Raw genomic sequence first — 12,748 nt, forward strand, 5'->3', positions numbered from 1 at the left:
CTTCTAAAGTAAAGCTACCAAAAGTATCAAAACTATGTTTTAAGAACTAATCCAAGTGTTCTAGGCAGTTCAAAACAGAATGTTCACATATCCAGGTGTTCTAGACTTTTGAGTAATAAGAACTAATCCAAAAGTATCAAAACAGAATGATATCAAAAGAAAAGACAGCAAAAGTTCAATTTCAGATTGTAAGACACAAACTATCGAACAGATGGTAGGCACAAAAGAATAACAGTCTACAGAATTCAAAATTAGTCCAATAATATAGCCAATATCAATTTGAGATAGAGAACTTGGACAAAATATTAGCAACCCAACTAATCAGTAATAAAAGTTCTATCCAACTGAAATAATTGCCTCGAACTATAACGTATTGGCAACCTAAGAGTAGCAGAAACGTAATGTATATTTTTGGTTACCAACAACTCCAATTTGCTCCAAGTGGAAAGGGAATCAACGATCAGTGCTCGCTAGATGGAATCGAAGATGATGGCCGCTACAAACTTGAAACTGCATTGATGGAATAAGCTTGACTTAGTCACCACTTGATTATGCTATGTATGTAAGATGCACTTTGCATTAGAATTCTATGGGCAGAGCATTCTATATCAAGTTCAATACCAATGATGCAAATGTTAGTGGTAGGAAGTTCTAAGCCAATTTACCTACTTCAATTTTGGTCAAGTTTTGCAGCAAAGCCAGAAGATATTTAAAGAGAACACCTAATTGCTAACCATTTTAGGAAATCCTGGAGCTCCCAAAGAAGAAAAATGGGGTGACAAGGCTGGAGTCAAGCTCACGCAAAAGGGTAAAAAGTCCTATTCTAGTGATTGCAAAGAAACTAGTACTGGCAGGCACATGAGGTACTAGCCAAGTGTTAAGTTGTCGGATGGCCTATGGGCAGCTATTGATATTGGTGTCTCAAAAGTTGGAGAAAGACCAACTGCATTATGGGCCAACAACTATGCAGTGCAAGAAATTTTCAAGCTACTTCAATAACAGAACAAGATACAAATCAGGATCCATGAACTAGTAAAATGAATTCAGGTCCTACCAACAAATCCTAGCGTAACAGCATTCTAGGTAATTTGATAACCATTCGGACAATGAACTAGTGCAAAGATGACTAAAAAGTCACTCTTCTTCACAATAAACTCAATTACAGCAAGAATTCTCGTAGCCAGAAGAGAATGCACATATTTGTAAAGAAAGTGAAATTTGAAAATGCACCATAAAATAAATAGAACCAGAAAATTCAGCAAGAAGACAGTAAATGCAGTAAAAAGAAACCCAAAAAGAAAGTAATAAAAAAAAATTTCAGGCGATCATCTAAGTTTTTCCTTGCCAGAACTCCTTTTGGCTGCCGCCTTAACCTTCTCGATATACCCTTCAATAGGAGGTGAAAATTGGCCATAAATCAATTCGCCGGAAAGGGTGTCAAATCGGGGACCAAAGTAGCAGCCTTCAGACCCTCAGGTAATGCCTCAATAGCTTCTTTCTTACACCTCAAGAATGCAGACTCAGCAGCCTGTCTAGTTCTATGCTTCCTCATCAGAACCCTGCTATACTCCTTGGCAAGCCCAGCGTAATCAGAACCCTGCTATACTCCTCAACCAAGCGTAATCATTACCTTACTTTTCAGCCCCATCTTTTCTCTCTCAGCTTCCCTAGCTTTTTCCTTATGCTTCAAGAATCTGATTGGGGAAGTCGAAGCCAAGCACTCGTCGACCAATTCATCAAATTCGGATTTTCTTCTGGGCCCACCTTCTTTCTGATTCGAATCACCCGACCCAGTTCCTTTATTGGTTGTTACCTTCGATCTCTTCAATGGCTGTGATCCTTTGATTTTAGATTTCCCTTTTGTAGTTCCGCTGACTAAGCATCTTTGTAGAGATTGATAACTCAAAGACTCCAGACAAGCGTATGATGAGCCTAAAGATCTCATTTTTCTAGCCTCAGCTATTCGCACCATTCTTTTACAGTTACAAAAGGTCCAATTTTCTGGGTCTAACGGCGGCGAAGGGAATGAGGAACGGCAATTTTGTTACCAGAGTCGAGGTTCTCTGAGGCAGCCGAAGAGTGGCAGAGGAATGAATCCAATTAAAATTTTAGTTACAGGGGGCAAAAAGAGTAGCACCCAAAATGAATGTCGAGTTGGGTGATGATTTTTAGCAAGGCACCGCCTGGGCAACCCTCCGTCACCCATCTTGCTCCTGCCCCATGTCCTACGCCGTCCCCGGAGAAGAAATAGAGTAATAAAAAAAAGTTATCAATTTTGTCTAAAATGTATAGATTACCTGGTAGTAATCTTCCTTCAGATGTTGTTGTAAGTAGAAGAACAAGTCTTGAGAGTTGTTGGCGATTTCCAATGAACATCGTCCTCCACCGTTGCACTTCGGGCCTGACAGATCTCAAATATTACATTTTTGTCTTCAAATTGGGGAGGATTAAAAATCGGGTAGAAGAAAGAGAAAGAAACAAGGGATTCGGTTGTGAGAGGGGTGAAGGATTTTGGCTTTTTTCAGAGAGAGTTAATGTGATTGAAGATTTTAGGAGAGAGAACTCGGATGAACAAAGAGTAAAGTTCAGTGGGTTCATTGGAGTAGTTAGAATTTTTCCCCTAAAAAAATGGCGCTGAAGTGTAGCGCCATTCTCTTTCCCGCGTTTGTTTTTCACTTTTTACTTCTATTTGGACGAATTAGAGTGATACGACGTCGTACTTGTCATTTTCTTTATCACTGTAATGACGTTCCCTACTGCATGTTACATTAACTTTCTATTGTGACACTTTTAAGAAAATGTCATATTAAGTGTGTGACTAAAGATCATTTTTGTAGTAGTGACTCGTTCCGAGACACGTAGCACGATTGCCCAAGGACCTAGAGGGATACTCAACCGTTTGGATTACGGAACCTAGAACCAAGAGGGACGACTCAACTCGATTCAAGGCGGTAGAACGGCGACTCCAATTGAGGTGGTTACTCAAGTAGATAGGCCGGATGAACAACCAAGGACGTCACGCGTGATTGCTCAAATAACCCTTGCCAAGCAAGTAGGAATGTACTCTCGAAATTGTAAGAGAACAAATTGAAATTTTATTATCAAAAGTGTCTAACCTTTGCTGGTGCAAAAGGCGCCTTTTTATAGGCTAGAAACCTTTGTGGTCAAGGATTGGCGGCCCACCAACCTAAACTAGAAAAGGAGCTCGATCCACTCTTGAACATGAGTGGGCCGATTGTTTGACTCCAATAACTAATAAACTATTAATTAAAACACGACTAACAAACCAACTAACAACTAATGACTCGATAATGATCAAAACCAACTAACAACTCATACGACTAACAATGCTAACATTCCTAGTGCTCGGCCCAAGTAGCTAAGGCCGCGCTTGATGCTTCCTTGACTTGGATCAATGTGTAGATGCCTTGATTAGCAACTTCCAAGCCTTCAATGTTCCTACGGAAGCCTTGAGTCAAGGCCGCCATCCGTGCACACATCAGTCCCCTCCACTTGAGAAGGATTTGTCCTCAAATCTGGATGGAAATGAATGATACTAGCAAGAGTTGGAGTACGAAACCTCAAATCTAATGCCACCACATATTGGCCCTCTTAGATTGAATGATACTTGCATACGTCATGATTATTATAATGCGGTGCACATGTCTCTTGGTCAGTTTGAAAATGCTCACAGCCAGCCAAGAAAAACTCATGGCTTTACTCCAATGACTCCTCGAAGATAACGCATATAGCTTCGGTTACATCTTTTTGGATCCTCCAAAATGCAACTGATATAATGAAGAACACTTTGAACACGTTCAACTGCATTAGACTGATCATCACTTGGAACACTTGTTGCAAAAGGGTAAGAAGGCATAGGACAAGATTCAACCGCAAGAACCCCCATTGAAACTCCATTACTCCTCCCAACAAGCAAAACAGACTCATGGGTGAAGTTAAATACCAATGGATCGTAAAGGGATACAACACTTAAGAGGCAAACTTCATGAAGATTCTGATATTCACCAATGGAGTTAGGGATGGAGCATGCCATGATCAACTCATTCTCTCCTTGCTTAACCTGCGACAAAGCAACTACTCCCGAAGGCAATGCCCTATCGAGTTCATCAACATTCAAGAGTACATGTTTGCAAATCATGAGTAATACAGGCTGATCAGAATTCACACATTTCCTAACTTCCTTAGCCTTGATTATCACGTTTTGCTTCCTAGTGCTTGATTTAATCAGTGTATGACCCTTGGCCGAATGCTCATTTGTGGAAGTGGAGCAATTTCCAGATTCGGCCGTCTTTTGTTTCCTCTTTTGTCGGTCTAAGTCACATTCTCGTTCCATTGTGCAAGAGAGTGTACTTATTAGATCTACCATCAAAAGTGACATGCTTATCAAATTGCCAGGGTCTTCCTAAAATTACATGGGTAGCATGCATGGGGACAACATCACAAACAACTTCGTCAATGTAGTTGCCAATGGAGAAAGGAAGACGTACCTGTTTGTAGACACGTACTTCACCATCTTCGCTTAGCCATTGTAGTCGGTACGGGTGTGGATGTCTAGTCGTTGGAAGTCCCAAGCTCTCTACCATGGGCAAACTTGCTACATTGGTGCAACTACTACCATCAATGATGAGACCGCACACTTTGTCACTTCCAACTCCCGAAAGAACAATTCGGTTGGAAACCTTTTGTACGGTTGGAAGGTAGGCTATTAAAGACCCACCCACGTTAGCCTTAACTTGCAAGCACAAGGTCAAGCTCGGATTTTCTGTTCAAACACACCCAAGGCAGTTTCGGATGTTTGTTCAAGACAATAGCAACTAGATGGAATCTCAACAACGTGACGCAATCAACCCTCCTCAGGCTCCCCCCCAATGGGTTACCCAAGATATTCCCTAGATAGAAGCAAAGACTCCAAGAAAGCCTTTCACCAATGCTCGAGAGTACAAGAAATTGTTCGCTAGACGGACGAAACAAATTTCCAAGAATCAAGAGGTTCAAGAACTTCAAGAAGTAGTAGTGGACCGAAACTTTTGAAATTTTTTTTTCCTTTTTGTAGTCTTGGATACAAGATGTAATCCGTGATTGATTTTGGCAATAAACTTCGGACTTTCTTTCTTGTTTTTCGTTTCTTTTTTTTTTTTTTTTGACTTATACGAACAACACAACACAAGCTTGGCCGATTGGACTATTTTCCGGATTTGGTTCAGCCAATTCACACGCACAAGGAATCTTCAAGAACTTCAAGATCCTTCAAGAACTTTCAAGGAAGTTATCAAGAACTTCAAGAATTTCAAGATTGTGGTCGAGAAACTCAAGATTCTTGTAGGTTCTCTCAAGATTCACAAATACCAACAAGTTTCACCACAATTCATATTTGAAAAACCAAGTAAACAAGTTGGATAACTCAAAACAATGATACCAGAAATTATGGACAGCAATAGACAAGCCAACGATGGAACACAAGACAGAATTTCAAGGCACTATGGACGGAACTAGAAGACGCACTTGGACAGATTTGTGGACACAATTATGGGGAGATTCAAGACAACGAACCAACACAAGAACGGACAGAATATTGACGACTCGCGACAGGGTACAAACACGGACAGAAATTCGGCGCAACAAGGGAATAAACTCGGACAGATTTGACACATAAGTAAAATCCAACTACGGCCCGATTGCAAAACACAATGATTGAACACAAAACGGACAGAAATTGACGACGCCAATGGCAAAACAACTTCGGACAGATTTGTGAACAACGAAGAAACAACTAGCGATGCAACAAACAAACAAGACAGCGGAAAAATAGGAACCCTAAAACGAACTAGACAAGAACAAGTAAGAGGATATAACGACTTGATACCTCAACCAGCTCTGAAGCCAACTGATACGTTCCTCGGTCAACTCGTTCCGAGACACGTAGCACGATTGCCCAAGGACCTAGAGGGATACTCAACCGTTTGGATTACGGAACCTAGAACCAAGAGGGACGACTCAACTCGATTCAAGGCGGTAGAACGGCGACTCCAATTGAGGTGGTTACTCAAGTAGATAGGCCGGATGAACAACCAAGGACGTCACGCGTGATTGCTCAAATAACCCTTGCCAAGCAAGTAGGAATGTACTCTCGAAATTGTAAGAGAACAAATTGAAATTTTATTATCAAAAGTGTCTAACCTTTGCTGGTACAAAAGGCGCCTTTTTATAGGCTAGAAACCTTTGTGGTCAAGGATTGGCGGCCCACCAACCTAAACTAGAAAAGGAGCTCGATCCACTCTTGAACATGAGTGGGCCGATTGTTTGACTCCAATAACTAATAAACTATTAATTAAAACACGACTAACAAACCAACTAACAACTAATGACTCGATAATGATCAAAACCAACTAACAACTCATACGACTAACAATGCTAACATTCCTAGTGCTCGGCCCAAGTAGCTAAGGCCGCGCTTGATGCTTCCTTGACTTGGATCAATGTGTAGATGCCTTGATTAGCAACTTCCAAGCCTTCAATGTTCCTACGGAAGCCTTGAGTCAAGGCCGCCATCCGTGCACACATCAGTCCCCTCCACTTGAGAAGGATTTGTCCTCAAATCTGGATGGAAATGAATGATACTAGCAAGAGTTGGAGTACGAAACCTCAAATCTAATGCCACCACATATTGGCCCTCTTAGATTGAATGATACTTGCATACGTCATGATTATTATAATGCGGTGCACATGTCTCTTGGTCAGTTTGAAAATGCTCACAGCCAGCCAAGAAAAACTCATGGCTTTACTCCAATGACTCCTCGAAGATAACGCATATAGCTTCGGTTACATCTTTTTGGATCCTCCAAAATGCAACTGATATAATGAAGAACACTTTGAACACGTTCAACTGCATTAGACTGATCATCACTTGGAACACTTGTTGCAAAAGGGTAAGAAGGCATAGGACAAGATTCAACCGCAAGAACCCCCATTGAAACTCCATTACTCCTCCCAACAAGCAAAACAGACTCATGGGTGAAGTTAAATACCAATGGATCGTAAAGGGATACAACACTTAAGAGGCAAACTTCATGAAGATTCTGATATTCACCAATGGAGTTAGGGATGGAGCATGCCATGATCAACTCATTCTCTCCTTGCTTAACCTGCGACAAAGCAACTACTCCCGAAGGCAATGCCCTATCGAGTTCATCAACATTCAAGAGTACATGTTTGCAAATCATGAGTAATACAGGCTGATCAGAATTCACACATTTCCTAACTTCCTTAGCCTTGATTATCACGTTTTGCTTCCTAGTGCTTGATTTAATCAGTGTATGACCCTTGGCCGAATGCTCATTTGTGGAAGTGGAGCAATTTCCAGATTCGGCCGTCTTTTGTTTCCTCTTTTGTCGGTCTAAGTCACATTCTCGTTCCATTGTGCAAGAGAGTGTACTTATTAGATCTACCATCAAAAGTGACATGCTTATCAAATTGCCAGGGTCTTCCTAAAATTACATGGGTAGCATGCATGGGGACAACATCACAAACAACTTCGTCAATGTAGTTGCCAATGGAGAAAGGAAGACGTACCTGTTTGTAGACACGTACTTCACCATCTTCGCTTAGCCATTGTAGTCGGTACGGGTGTGGATGTCTAGTCGTTGGAAGTCCCAAGCTCTCTACCATGGGCAAACTTGCTACATTGGTGCAACTACTACCATCAATGATGAGACCGCACACTTTGTCACTTCCAACTCCCGAAAGAACAATTCGGTTGGAAACCTTTTGTACGGTTGGAAGGTAGGCTATTAAAGACCCACCCACGTTAGCCTTAACTTGCAAGCACAAGGTCAAGCTCGGATTTTCTGTTCAAACACACCCAAGGCAGTTTCGGATGTTTGTTCAAGACAATAGCAACTAGATGGAATCTCAACAACGTGACGCAATCAACCCTCCTCAGGCTCCCCCCCAATGGGTTACCCAAGATATTCCCTAGATAGAAGCAAAGACTCCAAGAAAGCCTTTCACCAATGCTCGAGAGTACAAGAAATTGTTCGCTAGACGGACGAAACAAATTTCCAAGAATCAAGAGGTTCAAGAACTTCAAGAAGTAGTAGTGGACCGAAACTTTTGAAATTTTTTTTTCCTTTTTGTAGTCTTGGATACAAGATGTAATCCGTGATTGATTTTGGCAATAAACTTCGGACTTTCTTTCTTGTTTTTCGTTTCTTTTTTTTTTTTTTTGACTTATACGAACAACACAACACAAGCTTCGCCGATTGGACTATTTTCCGGATTTGGTTCAGCCAATTCACACGCACAAGGAATCTTCAAGAACTTCAAGATCCTTCAAGAACTTTCAAGGAAGTTATCAAGAACTTCAAGAATTTCAAGATTGTGGTCGAGAAACTCAAGATTCTTGTAGGTTCTCTCAAGATTCACAAATACCAACAAGTTTCACCACAATTCATATTTGAAAAACCAAGTAAACAAGTTGGATAACTCAAAACAATGATACCAGAAATTATGGACAGCAATAGACAAGCCAACGATGGAACACAAGACAGAATTTCAAGGCACTATGGACGGAACTAGAAGACGCACTTGGACAGATTTGTGGACACAATTATGGGGAGATTCAAGACAACGAACCAACACAAGAACGGACAGAATATTGACGACTCGCGACAGGGTACAAACACGGACAGAAATTCGGCGCAACAAGGGAATAAACTCGGACAGATTTGACACATAAGTAAAATCCAACTACGGCCCGATTGCAAAACACAATGATTGAACACAAAACGGACAGAAATTGACGACGCCAATGGCAAAACAACTTCGGACAGATTTGTGAACAACGAAGAAACAACTAGCGATGCAACAAACAAACAAGACAGCGGAAAAATAGGAACCCTAAAACGAACTAGACAAGAACAAGTAAGAGGATATAACGACTTGATACCTCAACCAGCTCTGAAGCCAACTGATACGTTCCTCGGTCAACTCGTTCCGAGACACGTAGCACGATTGCCCAAGGACCTAGAGGGATACTCAACCGTTTGGATTACGGAACCTAGAACCAAGAGGGACGACTCAACTCGATTCAAGGCGGTAGAACGGCGACTCCAATTGAGGTGGTTACTCAAGTAGATAGGCCGGATGAACAACCAAGGACGTCACGCGTGATTGCTCAAATAACCCTTGCCAAGCAAGTAGGAATGTACTCTCGAAATTGTAAGAGAACAAATTGAAATTTTATTATCAAAAGTGTCTAACCTTTGCTGGTGCAAAAGGCGCCTTTTTATAGGCTAGAAACCTTTGTGGTCAAGGATTGGCGGCCCACCAACCTAAACTAGAAAAGGAGCTCGATCCACTCTTGAACATGAGTGGGCCGATTGTTTGACTCCAATAACTAATAAACTATTAATTAAAACACGACTAACAAACCAACTAACAACTAATGACTCGATAATGATCAAAACCAACTAACAACTCATACGACTAACAATGCTAACATTCCTAGTGCTCGGCCCAAGTAGCTAAGGCCGCGCTTGATGCTTCCTTGACTTGGATCAATGTGTAGATGCCTTGATTAGCAACTTCCAAGCCTTCAATGTTCCTACGGAAGCCTTGAGTCAAGGCCGCCATCCGTGCACACATCAGTCCCCTCCACTTGAGAAGGATTTGTCCTCAAATCTGGATGGAAATGAATGATACTAGCAAGAGTTGGAGTACGAAACCTCAAATCTAATGCCACCACATATTGGCCCTCTTAGATTGAATGATACTTGCATACGTCATGATTATTATAATGCGGTGCACATGTCTCTTGGTCAGTTTGAAAATGCTCACAGCCAGCCAAGAAAAACTCATGGCTTTACTCCAATGACTCCTCGAAGATAACGCATATAGCTTCGGTTACATCTTTTTGGATCCTCCAAAATGCAACTGATATAATGAAGAACACTTTGAACACGTTCAACTGCATTAGACTGATCATCACTTGGAACACTTGTTGCAAAAGGGTAAGAAGGCATAGGACAAGATTCAACCGCAAGAACCCCCATTGAAACTCCATTACTCCTCCCAACAAGCAAAACAGACTCATGGGTGAAGTTAAATACCAATGGATCGTAAAGGGATACAACACTTAAGAGGCAAACTTCATGAAGATTCTGATATTCACCAATGGAGTTAGGGATGGAGCATGCCATGATCAACTCATTCTCTCCTTGCTTAACCTGCGACAAAGCAACTACTCCCGAAGGCAATGCCCTATCGAGTTCATCAACATTCAAGAGTACATGTTTGCAAATCATGAGTAATACAGGCTGATCAGAATTCACACATTTCCTAACTTCCTTAGCCTTGATTATCACGTTTTGCTTCCTAGTGCTTGATTTAATCAGTGTATGACCCTTGGCCGAATGCTCATTTGTGGAAGTGGAGCAATTTCCAGATTCGGCCGTCTTTTGTTTCCTCTTTTGTCGGTCTAAGTCACATTCTCGTTCCATTGTGCAAGAGAGTGTACTTATTAGATCTACCATCAAAAGTGACATGCTTATCAAATTGCCAGGGTCTTCCTAAAATTACATGGGTAGCATGCATGGGGACAACATCACAAACAACTTCGTCAATGTAGTTGCCAATGGAGAAAGGAAGACGTACCTGTTTGTAGACACGTACTTCACCATCTTCGCTTAGCCATTGTAGTCGGTACGGGTGTGGATGTCTAGTCGTTGGAAGTCCCAAGCTCTCTACCATGGGCAAACTTGCTACATTGGTGCAACTACTACCATCAATGATGAGACCGCACACTTTGTCACTTCCAACTCCCGAAAGAACAATTCGGTTGGAAACCTTTTGTACGGTTGGAAGGTAGGCTATTAAAGACCCACCCACGTTAGCCTTAACTTGCAAGCACAAGGTCAAGCTCGGATTTTCTGTTCAAACACACCCAAGGCAGTTTCGGATGTTTGTTCAAGACAATAGCAACTAGATGGAATCTCAACAACGTGACGCAATCAACCCTCCTCAGGCTCCCCCCCAATGGGTTACCCAAGATATTCCCTAGATAGAAGCAAAGACTCCAAGAAAGCCTTTCACCAATGCTCGAGAGTACAAGAAATTGTTCGCTAGACGGACGAAACAAATTTCCAAGAATCAAGAGGTTCAAGAACTTCAAGAAGTAGTAGTGGACCGAAACTTTTGAAATTTTTTTTTCCTTTTTGTAGTCTTGGATACAAGATGTAATCCGTGATTGATTTTGGCAATAAACTTCGGACTTTCTTTCTTGTTTTTCGTTTCTTTTTTTTTTTTTTTTGACTTATACGAACAACACAACACAAGCTTGGCCGATTGGACTATTTTCCGGATTTGGTTCAGCCAATTCACACGCACAAGGAATCTTCAAGAACTTCAAGATCCTTCAAGAACTTTCAAGGAAGTTATCAAGAACTTCAAGAATTTCAAGATTGTGGTCGAGAAACTCAAGATTCTTGTAGGTTCTCTCAAGATTCACAAATACCAACAAGTTTCACCACAATTCATATTTGAAAAACCAAGTAAACAAGTTGGATAACTCAAAACAATGATACCAGAAATTATGGACAGCAATAGACAAGCCAACGATGGAACACAAGACAGAATTTCAAGGCACTATGGACGGAACTAGAAGACGCACTTGGACAGATTTGTGGACACAATTATGGGGAGATTCAAGACAACGAACCAACACAAGAACGGACAGAATATTGACGACTCGCGACAGGGTACAAACACGGACAGAAATTCGGCGCAACAAGGGAATAAACTCGGACAGATTTGACACATAAGTAAAATCCAACTACGGCCCGATTGCAAAACACAATGATTGAACACAAAACGGACAGAAATTGACGACGCCAATGGCAAAACAACTTCGGACAGATTTGTGAACAACGAAGAAACAACTAGCGATGCAACAAACAAACAAGACAGCGGAAAAATAGGAACCCTAAAACGAACTAGACAAGAACAAGTAAGAGGATATAACGACTTGATACCTCAACCAGCTCTGAAGCCAACTGATACGTTCCTCGGTCAACTCACTACTACAAAAATGTCGTTTTATGACATTTAAAAGCGTCATTATAGCTCGATGTAATGACGTTTGATCTATAATGACGCTCTGATAGAAACGTCGTCCATTCCAGCGTCACTATAAGTTCATGACAGTTGTACGAGTCCTAATTTGTAGTTCTATTGGCATTTATAAATGTTATTATTTATCGTTTTAATGACACTTTTAAATGACAAGAAATGCTAGAGAACAGCTAAGGTTATATGAATCTAAAGTGATACTCGATGCATGTCATATATTGGATCTATCATGACGCTTATATTATGTAAGTACAATAAGATATTATGACACATTTGCCGTATAAGTAGAATGAAATATTATGACACTTTCATGGTGTAACTAGATCAGATTGTTCTGACACTTGTTAACATGAAATTTTGTGAATATTATGAACCGCAAAGCTCGAAGTGGTGACACTTTTAAGTGTCAATACATCATATTGTATTAGCCCTGTATCCTATTCGAGATTTTATACCCAAAAGCAGAATCACATTTCATCCTGCCTACACAATATAGATTCTAATTTTTGGAATAATAAAGTTATTACTACCACCTTATAAAGGAAAACCAAGGCTATTTACATTTTCATAGTAATTACTGCAATACAAGTAGCCAAAATAGTGC

The 12,748-nt window shown here is 40.9% G+C and overlaps 1 long non-coding RNA gene across 1 annotated transcript; it reads right to left on the bottom strand.

The window, feature by feature from the left end:
* Positions 1 to 431: 431 nt before the first annotated feature.
* Positions 432 to 2,345, bottom strand: LOC113720868 (uncharacterized). Its single transcript, XR_003455553.2, has 2 exons — positions 2,298 to 2,345; positions 432 to 510 (listed from the first exon to the last, which is right to left on the bottom strand). It is a non-coding gene; the product is annotated as an uncharacterized lncRNA (long non-coding RNA).
* Positions 2,346 to 12,748: the final 10,403 nt, after the last annotated feature.

This window comes from Coffea arabica, chromosome 2e (genome assembly GCF_036785885.1).
Source record: "Coffea arabica cultivar ET-39 chromosome 2e, Coffea Arabica ET-39 HiFi, whole genome shotgun sequence".
NCBI lineage: Eukaryota > Viridiplantae > Streptophyta > Magnoliopsida > Gentianales > Rubiaceae > Coffea > Coffea arabica.